This window comes from Aegilops tauschii, chromosome 2 (assembly GCF_002575655.3).
Source record: "Aegilops tauschii subsp. strangulata cultivar AL8/78 chromosome 2, Aet v6.0, whole genome shotgun sequence".
In the NCBI taxonomy this organism is placed as follows: domain Eukaryota; kingdom Viridiplantae; phylum Streptophyta; class Magnoliopsida; order Poales; family Poaceae; genus Aegilops; species Aegilops tauschii.
Genome location: NC_053036.3, coordinates 195461261 through 195473463, shown reverse-complemented (window position 1 = coordinate 195473463; position 12203 = coordinate 195461261).

The window sequence follows — 12203 nt, the reverse complement described above, 5'->3', positions numbered from 1 at the left end:
CTACAAAAAGCATTGGGCCATCTTGCTGCACCTTATTTACTTTCATTACTTGTTGCCCGTTACAAATTACCTTATCACAAAACTATCTGTTACCGATAATTTCAGTGCTTGCAGAGCATACCATACTGAAAACCCCTTGTCATTTCCTTCTGCTCCTCGTTGGGTTCGACACTCTTACTTATCGAAAGGACTATGATAGATCCCCTAAACTTGTGGGTTATCAGATCATAACACGTAGTAGGTGACTATAATTTGCAAGATCGGATCTAAAACATGGATATAATTGTGATAACATAAACGGTTTAGATCTGAGTTCATGGCACCCGGGCCCAAAGTGACAAGCATTAAGCATGGCAAAGTCATAGCAACATCAATCTTAGAACATAGTGGATACTAGGGATCAGGCCCTAACAAAACTAACTCGATTACATGATGAATCTCATCCAACTCTTCACCGACCAGCGAACCTACGATGGAATTACTCACTCCCGGTGGGGAGCATCATGGAATTGGCAATGGAGAAGGGTTGGTGATGACGAAGAACAAAGATCCCCCTCTACGGAGCCCCAAACGGACTCCAGATTTGGCCTCCCGATGAAGAACAGGAGGTGACGGCGGCTCCGTCTCATGGATCGCGATAATTCTTTCTCCCTGATTTTTTTCTGGAAAAATAGGATTTTATAGCATCGGTTTCAGGGTCTGCGGGGCCACCAGGTGGGGACAACCCACCTGGGCGCGCTAGGAGGGGGCGCGCCCTGGTGGGTTATGCCCACCCAGGTGCCCCCCTCCGGTGGATCTTGGCGCCAGAAATTCTTATTTATTGACTGACAAATCCTTGCAAAGTCTCGTTCCATTCCGAGAACTTTTATTTCTGCACAAAAACAACACCATGGTAGTTCTGCTGAAAACAGCGCCAGTCCGGGGTTAGTTTCATTCAAATCATGCAAATTAGAGTCCAAAACAAGAGGAAAAGTGTTAGGAAAAGTAGATACGTTGGAGACATATCAACTCCCCTAAGCTTAAACCTTTGCTTGTCCTCAAGCAATTCAGTGGATAAACTGAAAGTGAAAAAGAAAAACTTTTACGAACTCTTTTGCTCTTGTTTGCATAAATAAGCTTAAACAACACCCAGGTTTTAACATTATAACTAACCATGCCGATAATAACTCTTAAAGATTATATTAACTCATATCAATGACATAATCAGTTGGCGAGCAATAATAAGGTATCTCAAACGGCAACACGTTGTCAAAACAACCATGATATAATATGACAATAGTGGTATCTCGCTAGCCCATTCTGAGACCGCAAAACATAGATGCAGAGCACCTCCAAAGTTCAAGCAGCGACTAAACATTGTAATTCATGGTAGAAAATATTCATTCATGATGCACCCAAAATTAGCTACAAACAATGCATAAGTCATGACAGCAGTGCTCTCAGGTTCTAGCGCTTGTTTTAGAAGGTGATGACACAACATAAGAGTAAATGGATAGTCCCTTCGCAGAGGGAAGTAGTGATTTGCAGAGGTGCCAGAGCTCAAGTTTTTAAATAGAGGTAAATGGTATTTTGAGACGTGCACCCTTCTCATTTACTTCACGACCATCAGTTATCAATATCTTCCATGCTAAGCACGCTAGTGGCGGTTCCCAGGCGATAAAAGTAAAGGTTTTGACTCCATTGGGAGTTTTTGTTTGATTATTTGTAAGCTTTTTCTATTTGCAGTTTGGGACTGGGCATCCCTATTACCGCCCTTTTCTCGTGCGATGGCGAGTGAATAAACACTCGACCTGAGAATAACCCGCTTAGCATGGAAGATACTGACCACCTCCTGTCGTTCCATGAACGATCCAAGCACACAAAAAGGATATTTATTAGAAGTTTTTAGAGGTGGCACATGCAAATTTACTTAGGACGACAGGGTAATATCGCATATAGGTAGGTATGGTGGACTCATCTGGAATAACTTTGGGTTCAGGTTTTTAATGTACAAGCAAAATTCCCACTTAGTACAGGCGAAGGATAGCAATTAGATTGAGAAGCGGCCAGCTAGAGAGCAACAACGGTCATGAACATGCATTATGCAGAAGTAACATTGGATACTAGCATGAGTAGGATATGAACACCGTGAATATAAATATCATAGAGGCTATGTTGGTTTTGATTCAACTATATGCATGAACATGTGCCAAGTCAAGCCACTTGAACATTCAGAGGAGGATACCATATCATCATACTACAACACAATCATTTTAACGCAATGTTGATATCCAAGATAAATCATTATCCACTCCTAGCTAATTATGCATGGCATGAGAAACTATAATGTCTAATTGTCATTGCAAATATGTTTAATCATAATGGGCTGAATCATGGATACTAGGTTAAACATATTACACAAACAGAACAAGTCGAGTTCATACCAGTTTCTCTCTTCCACGACCAGTTCATCGAATATCGTCACTATTGCCTTTCACTTGCACGACCGAATGATATGAAAATAATAATAGTGCATGAGTGCCGTGGACTAAGCTGGAATCTGCAAACGTTTTATTCAACAGGAGAAGACAAGGTAAAATGGGCTCTTTATTAGATCAACAGTTATTCATATGAGAGCCACTCAACATTTTCATCGTGGTCTTCTCCTCGGTACAAATCGAATAAAAAGAAAAGAAATTCAGAGAAACACACTGAAATATTTTTGGAGTTTTTTGTTTTCTTGAACGAGCAAATAAAAGGGAAAAGCAAAAACGTGAAAAACTATTTACACGGGAAAGCTCCCAACAAGCAAAAGAAGAACAAGGAAATCTTTTTGGGTTTTCTTTTTAGTGCTGCAGCTAAACGTGCATAGAAAGTAAACTAGCTACAACTAATTTTATTTTGGTTTTTCTAAAGTTTTTGAGACACACAAGAAGAAAGCAAGAAAATAAATCTAAGCATGGATGATACAATGAAAAAGTGCGAACACCGACTAATGGAATAAGTGAACATGAATGTAATGTCGGTGAGAAACACGTACTCCCCCAAGCTTAGTCTTTTAGCCTAACTTGATAATCGATCAATATCCTGGATGGCAGTTGGGGTACCGAGGAGCGGGCATCCACTGATCCCACTACTGAGGCTCCTCCTCTGCCTCTGCAATAGCCTGAGCATTCCGGTAGGCGATGATGTCCGCAGGCATAATCCTATATCCGCCCCTGGCAACAGAATCAAACAAAGCAGGAGCGAGCAATGGAATAATACCACGAGTCTTCACACTAAAAACCAGGTTATATGGAACAGGAATGTCAGGAGATTCGATATCAGTAAAATGGTGGTGATCCATGGCTGAGCAGTCTAGGTAGACCTTGGCCAAAGGATGATATGAAGGCGTATCTCAACCTCGAAGTGAGACGCCAAACGAGTAGCAAAAATCCCACCATGTATTTTACCCTTGGACTTATTAATATGAAGACGACGTGCCACAATAGCTCCCAAGCTATAAGTGTTATCGCCCTCTAGTGCACGACGTAAAACAACAAAGTCTGGTGCGCCGAGCGCACCCACTTTTTCCCTAGCAAGCAAACACTTAGCGATAAATAAAGTAAAATAATGCACGACAGGAAAGTGTATGCTAGTGGCAGTGACGGCCGACACCCCTCTCTCATCTCCCATTGTCAAGGTACGATAAAAGGCCTCAAACTCTGCCGGCCTAGGCTCGGCTAAGCTCCCATCAGAAGGGATCATGCATATGTTACAAAACTCAGTAAGTGGTATCTGATGGGTTTCAACATATAAATCAAACCGCACCTCAGGAGGATTATTCCTAGGAAGGAAAGTAAAACTTTGAACAAAGATGTTTGTGAGGAGATGATACTGTTCTCATTCAGCTGCGATGAAGTCGGTGAGGCCAGCATTAGCAGCATATTGTGTGAACTCCTGAAGGATTTCAGTCTCTTCCATGAACTTGGTGTGCGGCCATTCGCACGACCGTACCTCCGCCAATCTCCGAGGATGGAGATCACTGTCAGATGACTCCCCAATAACACCCTTGGAGTTCTTCCTAGAAGCAAACTTCCTAAAGATGTTCATCTTTTTCCTATGAACAAAATTCTGAAATTTTTAGTCCACAAAATTTTCTCAACAAAACTTCACAAAATTGATAGAAACTACTCATAGGGATCCATAGAGGCCATAGCAAGCATTCAAACTACTTAGAACTCTAAGAATTCAACATGCAAGCTCATCTACAGCAGCACCAAGAGTAGCTAATTATTCAAAATATAAACCACTAAAACAAAAACTAATTGGATAAAAGATGGAGTCACATACCAAGCAACAATCCCCCGAAACAGTTTTGGAAACGGAGCTTCGGCAAAGAGATCGAAATCCGCAGGTTTGAGAGCAAGAACATGGGAGAGAGAGCGATGGAGAATTTTTTCTGGAGGTAAGTGATGATGTGGTGTGAATAGATAAGTGAGGGGGCCCGCGTGGGGACCACAACCCACTAGGGCGTGCCTAGGTGGGATGTGCCCACCTGGTGCACCACCCTCTGAGATTATTTGCACCAGAAATTCAGAAATATTCAGAAAAGAATCATATTAAATTTTCAGGGCATTCTGAGAACTTTTATTTTTGGGTCATTTTTTTATTGCTCGGGAAATTCAAAAAACAGATAAATCATGGCATTTTATTTTATTTAACTAATAAAAACAGAAAACAAAAAGTAGGGACAGAAGGTAGTGCTTACGAAATTCATCAACTTCATACCTCTCAAAAATGATCCATTAATAAGGTTGATCAAGTCTTATTAACAACCACTTTCGATTAGCATGAAACCGAAGAACTTCCATAAATCACTAAGTTACCTCAATGGGGATATGAATGTCCCCAACAATAAGCATTTCATATTTCTTTTTAACAGAAGGTAGAGGTACTTGAAAACTTCCAATAGTGATTGTCGGAGATTTTTCAATAACATTAATACCATTCACTTGGAATTGTTTCTTCAGAAAGTGCACCTTATGCTCATTACCATTGATATGAAAAGTGACCTTGCTTTTATTGCAATCAATAACAACCCCTGCAGTATTCAAGAAGGGTGTACCAAGGATAATCGACATGTTGTCATCCTCAGGCATCTCAAGTATAGCAAAGTGAGTCGAAATAGTAACATTAGCAACAACAACGGGCACACCCTCACAAATACCTATGGCAGTTGATTTATCAGCCATTTGCAAAGATATTTCAGTAGGTGTGAGTTTATTCAAATCAAGTCCTTTATATAAAGAGAAAGGCATAACACTAACACCAGCTCCTAAATCACACAAAGCAGTTTTCACATAATTCTTTTTGATGGAGCAAGGTATAGTTGGTATTCCCGGATCTCCATGTTTTTAAGGTACTCCATCATTAAAAGTGTAATTAGCAAGCATAGTGGAGATCTCAGCTTCCGGTATTTTTCTCTTATTGGTGATGATGTCTTTCATATACTTTGCATAAGGAGGCATTTTCAAGATATCAGTCAAGCGAGCACGCAAAAAGACTGGCCTCGGCATTTCAGCAAAGCGTTCAAATTCTTCATCATCTTTCTTTTTAGTTGACTTAGGTGGAAAAGGCATAGGTTTTTGAACCGATGGTTCTCTTTCTTTACCGTGTTTCTAGCAATGAAGTCTCTTTTATCATATCTTTTATTCTTAGGTTGTGGGTTATCAAGATCAACAGGTGGTTCTATCTCAACATCATTGTCTGGTTCTTTATTATTTGGTTGAGAGTCTTCATGAACCTCATCATTATCTTTTTCATTGTCACTAGGTGAATGTTCATTACTAGACTGAGTTTCAACATGAGAGATAGAAGTTTCATTATCATTATCAGGAGGTTTTTCTATTTTAGGTTCACTAGAAGTATGCAAAGTCCTATCATTCTTCTTCTTTTTCCTCTTTCTAGAAGGACTAGGTGCATCAGTGTTAACTCTTTGTGAATCTTGTTCAGTTCTTTTAGGGTGTCCCTCAGGATAAAGTGGTTCCTGAGTTATTTTACCTCCTCTAGTTGCAACTCTAATGGCAAAGTCATGTATATTATGATTCATTTCATCAAGCAACTCTCTTTGTGATTTAGCAACTTGTTCTAACTGAGTTTGAACCATAGAAGCATGCTTTCCAACACCTCTAACAACATTTGAGATTCTAAATAACAAGTCGCTCAAGCGAGCAATCATATCAGAATTGTATTTCAATTGTTCCATAACATTTGCATTGAAGTGATATTGTTTTCTAATATAGTTTTCAAACTCATAAAGGCATTGACTAGGGTGCATATTGTGAGGATTGTCATTATCATTGAACTTCATTAGAGAATTTACCTCTACCACCTTAGGCAGTGGTGGTGTATTAAGCCCATGTATTTCTTCAATCGGAGGTAAAATTTTAACATCCTCAGCTTTAATACCTTTTTCCTGAATATATTTCTTTGCCTCTTGCATATCTTTAGGAATGAGATATAATATACCCCTCTTCTTCGGAGTGGGTTTAGGCGGTAGTTCAGGAATAGTCCAATCATCATAATTTTTCAATAATTCTTCAGCTTGTCCAATAGTTCGTTCCCTGAAAACACAACCAGCACAACTATCTAGGAAAGCCATAGAAGCATCGGTTAGTCCATTATAGAAGATATCAAGTATTTCATTTTTCTTAAGAGGATGATCAGTCAAAGCATTAAGTAATTGGCAAATCCTCCCCCAAGCTTGTGGGAGACTCTCTTCTTTAATTTACAAAGGTAAATATTTCCTGTAAAGCAGCTTGTTTCTTATGAGCAGGGAATTTTTTCCAGCGAAGTAATAAATCATATCCTGGGGACTACGCACACAACCAGGAGCAAGAGTATTGTACCCAGCTTTAGCATCACCCTTTAATGAGAACAGAAATAATTTGAGAATAAAGTAATAGCAAGTTTTCTCATCATGAGTAAAAAGGGTGGATATGTCATTCAACTTAGTTAGATGTGCCACAACAGTTTCAGTTTCATAACCATGGAAAGGATCAGATTCAACCAAAGTGATTAACTCTGGGTCGATAGAGAATTCATAATCCTTATCATCAATAAAAATAGGTGAAGTAGCAAACTTAGGATCACATTCCATTCTAGCATTCAGAGATTTTTATTTATACTTGCATAATAATTTCTCTAGATCATCTCTATCTCAACAAGCAAGAATATCTCTAGTTGTCTCCTCATTCATAACATAACCTTCCGGTACCTTAGGCAATTCATATCTAGGAAGGCTAGTTCTAGCAGGTGTTTCAGGAGATTCAGTTTCAAGCTCATCATCAGATTCAACAACATCATGTTGTATTACTCTAGCAATTTGTTTATCAAGAAAATCACCAAGTGGCACATCATTATCATCAAGCAAGTTACTAGCATCATCGTAAGTATTATCCATAGCAGAAGTAGCATCATCAATAACTTGCGACATATTAGAAGTGATAGCATGTGGTGGTGTTGCAAGTTTACTTATAATAGAAGGTGAATCTAAAGCATAACTGGATGGCAGTTCCTTACCTCCCCTCGTCTTCGAGGGAAAAATCTTAGTCTTAGCATCCTTCAGATTCTTCATAGTGATAAATTGATAATAATCCCAAGTGACTCAACAAATATAGCTATGCTCCCCGAAAACGGCGACAGAAAAGGTCTTGATAACCCACAAGTATAGGGGATCGCAACAGTTTTCGAGGGTAGAGTATTCAACCCAAATTTATAGATTCGACACAAGGGGAGCCAAAGAATATTTGAAGGTATTAGCAGCTGAGTTGTCAATTCAACCACACCTAGAGATTAATTATCTGCAGCAAAGTGATCAGTAGCAAAGTAGTATGATAGTTTTGATAGTGGTGACAGCATCAATAGTAACAATAACAGTGATTGTAGTATTCTGTAGCAAGTGTAACAGTGATAATAGCAGTAGTAACTTAGCAAGAACAATATAGGATAAATTCGTAGGCATTGGATCGGTGACTTGTTGGAGGATATTCATCATCAGACAATTATAACCTAGGGCGATATGACACTAGCTCCAGTTCGTCAATATAATGTAGACATGTATTCCTGTAAATAGTCATACGTGCTTATGAAAAGAACTTGCATGACATCTTTTGTCCTACCCTCCCATGGCAGTGGGGTCCATATGGGAAACTAAGGGATATTAGGGCCTCCTTTTAATAGAGAACCAGAACAAAGCATTAACACATAGTGAATACATGAACTCCTCAAACTACGGTCATCACCGGGAGTGGTCCCGACTATTGTCACTCCGGGGTTGCCAGATCATAACACGTAGTAGGTGACTATAATTTGCAAGATCGGATCTAAAAGATGGATATAATTGTGATAACATAAACGGTTCAGATCTAAGTTCATGGCACCCGGGCCTAAAGTGACAAGCATTAAGCATGGCAAAGTCATAGCAACATCAATCTTAGAACATAGTGGATACTAGGATCACACCCTAACAGAACTAACTCGATTACATGATGAATCTCATCCAACTCCTCACCGACCAGCGAGCCTACGAAGGAATTACTCACTCCCGCTGGGGAGCATCATGGAATTGGCGATGGAGAAGGGTTGGTGATGACAAAGAACGAAGATCCCCTTCTCCGGAGCCCCAAACAGACTCCAGATCTTGCCTCCCGATGAAGAATAGGAGGTGACGGTGGCTCCATCTCGTGGATCGTGATAATTCTTTCTCCCTGTTTTTTTCTAGAAAAATAGGATTTTATTGCGTCGGTTTCAGGGTCTGCGAGGCCACCAGGTGGGGACAACCCTCCTTGGCGCGCCAGAAGGGGTGGGCGCCCTGGTGGGTTGTGCCCACCCAGGTGCCCCCCTCCGGTGGATCTTGGCTCCAGAAATTCTTATTTATTGAATAAAAAATCCTCGCAAAGTTTCATTCCATTCCGAGAACTTTTATTTCTGCACAAAAACAACACCATGGTAGTTCTGCTGAAAACAGCGTCAGTCCAGGGTTAGTTTCATTCAAATCATGCAAATTAGAGTCCAAAACAAGAGGAAAAGCGTTAGGAAAAGTAGATACGTTGGAGACGTCTCAGTCCCATATAATCAAAGCCCCAAACATCAAATGGTTCAATAACAAGTGAATAATTCATAGGCATTTCCTGACGTCTACTGATATTGCCAATTCTTTGGCATTCATCACAAGACAAGACAAACTTACGAGCATCCTTGAATAGAGTAGACCAATAAAACATGATTGCAATACCTTATGTGCAGTTCTATCTCCAGCGTGGTGTCCTCCGTATGACTCGGAGTGGCACCTGCGTAGGATCTGTTCCTGTTCATGCTCAGGTACACAATGTCTAATAACACCATATACTCCTTCTTTATAAAGGTGTGGGTCATCCCAAAAGTAATGTCTTAAATCATAGAAAACTTTTTGTTTTGCTGGTATGTGAAACTAGGTGGTATAAATTTAGCAATAATGTAATTAGCATAATCAGCATACCATGGAGTATTAGAAGAAGCATTTATGATAGCTAATTGTTCATCAGGAAAGCTATCATCAATAGGCAGTTGGTCATCAAGAACATTTTCTAACCTAGACAAGTTGTGTGCAACAGGGTTATCAGCTCCGTTTCTATCAATAATATGTAAATCAAATTCTTGTAGTAGGAGAACCCTCTAATAAGTCTAGGTTTAGCATCTTTCATTTCCATAAGATATTTGATAGCAGCATGATCAGTGTGAACAATTACTTTGGAATCAACAATATAAGATCTGAACTTATCACAAGCAAATACAACTGCTAAAAATTCTTTTTCAGTAGTAGCCTAATTTATCTGGGCTCTGTCTAGAGTTTTACTAGCATAATGAATAACATTCAATTTCTTATCAACTCTTTGTCCTAGAACAGCACCAACAGCATAATCACTAGCATCGCACATAATTTCAAAGGGTAAATTCCAATCAGGCGGCTGAACAATAGGTGCAGAAATCAAGGCTTTCTTAAGTATTTCAAATGCATCTACACAATCATCATCAAAAACAAAAGGAACATCTTTTTGCAAGAGATTAGTGATAGGCCTAGAAATTTTAGAGAAGTCTTTAATAAACCTCCTATAGAAACCAGCATGACCGAGGAAACTTCTTATACCTTTGATACCTTTAGGACACGACATCTTTTCAATAACATCTACTTTAGCTTTATGATATGTCTCCAACGTATCTACAATTTTTTATTGTTCCATGCTATTATATTATCCATCTAGGATGTTTTATATGCTATTTTATATGATTTTTGGGACTAACCTATTAACCTAGAGCCCAGTGCCAATTTCTGTTTTTTCCTTGTTTCTGAGTATCGCAGAAAAGGAATAACAAACAGAGTCCAATTGACGTGCCAATTTTTGATGATTTTTTATGGACCAAAAGAAGCCCCCGGAGTAAAAGAGTTGGGCCAGAAGAGTCCCGGGCCGTCCACGAGGGTGGGGGGCATGCCCTACCACCTGGGCGTGTCCCCCCATCTCATGGACGACTCGGAGACCCCCCTGACGTGAGACCTACGCCAAAAATTCCTATAAATACAGAAACCTCCAGAAAATAACCTAGATCGGAAGTTCCGCCACCGCAAGCCTCTGTAGCCACCAAAAACCAATCGGGACCCTGTTCCGGCACCCTGCCGGAGGGGGGATCCCTCACCGGTGGCCATGTTCATCATCCCGGCGCTCTCCATGATGAGGAGGGAGTAGTTCACCCTCGGGGCTGAGGGTATGTACCAGTAGCTATGTGTTTGATCTCTCTCTCTCTCTCTCTCTCTCTCTCTCGTGTTCTTGATTTGGCACGATCTTGATGTATCGCGAGCTTTTCTATTATAGTTGGATCTAATGATGTTTCTCCCCCTCTACTCTCTTGTAATGGATTGAGTTTCCCCTTCGAAGTTATCTTATCGGATTGAGTCTTTAAGGATTTGAGAACACTTGATGTATGTCTTGCATGTGCTTATCTGTGGTGACAATGGGATATTCACGTGATCTACTTGATGTATGTTTTAGTGATCAACTTGCGGGTTCAGTGACCTTGTGAACTTATGCATAGGGGTTGGCACACGTTTTCGTCTCGACTCTCCGGTAGAAACTTTGGGGCACTCTTTGAAGTTCTTTGTGTTGGTTGAATAGATGAATCTGAGATTGTGTGATGCATATCGTATAATCATACCCACGGATACTTGAGGTGACATTGGAGTATCTAGGTGACATTAGGGTTTTGGTTGATTTGTGTCTTAAGGTGTTATTCTAGTACGAACTCTAGGATAGATCGAACATAAAGAATAGCTTCGTGTTATTTTACTACGGACTCTTGAATAGATCGATCAGAAAAAATAACTTTGAGGTGGTTTCGTGCCCTACAATAATCTCTTCGTTTGTTCTCCGCTATTAGTGACTTTGGAGTGACTCTTTGTTGCATGTTGAGGGATTGTTATATGATCCAATTATGTTATTATTGTTGAGAGAGCTTGCACTAGTGAAAGTATGAACCCTAGGCCTTGTTTCCTAGCATTGCAATACCGTTTACGCTCACTTTTATCGCTTGTTACCTTGCTGTTTTTATAATTTCAGATTACAAAAACGTATATCTACCATCCATATTGCACTTGTATCACCATCTATTCGCCGAACTAGTGCACCTATACAATTTACCATTGTATTGGGTGTGTTGGGGACACAAGAGACTCTTTGTTATTTGGTTGCAGGGTTGTTTGGGAGAGACCATCTTCATCCTACGCCTCCCACGGATTGGTAAACCTTAGGTCATCCACTTGAGGGAAATTTGCTACTGTCCTACAAACCTTTGCACTTGGAGGCCGAACAACGTCTACAAGAAGGTTGCATAGTAGACATCAGGGCGCCCCCCTATTTTATGAAGATGATATGTTTAACCTCCCAAGTTTTGATATGCAAATTTATTATGATGATAGCATGCCTCCTATTTATGATGGTTATATTGATGAAAGTGGGTTTGGAAGAGTGTCAACTTTAGGAAGTAATGATCCCACTATTTTGGAGCGTGTTGAATCTTATTGTGACAATTATGAAAGTGGATTTGGAGAGGTCATGACTTTATTTAGTAATGATTCCACTATCTTGGAAGAGGTTTCAATTGATTATGATGAGAACAAAGTTGCTACTTATGATGATTATTGTGATGACACT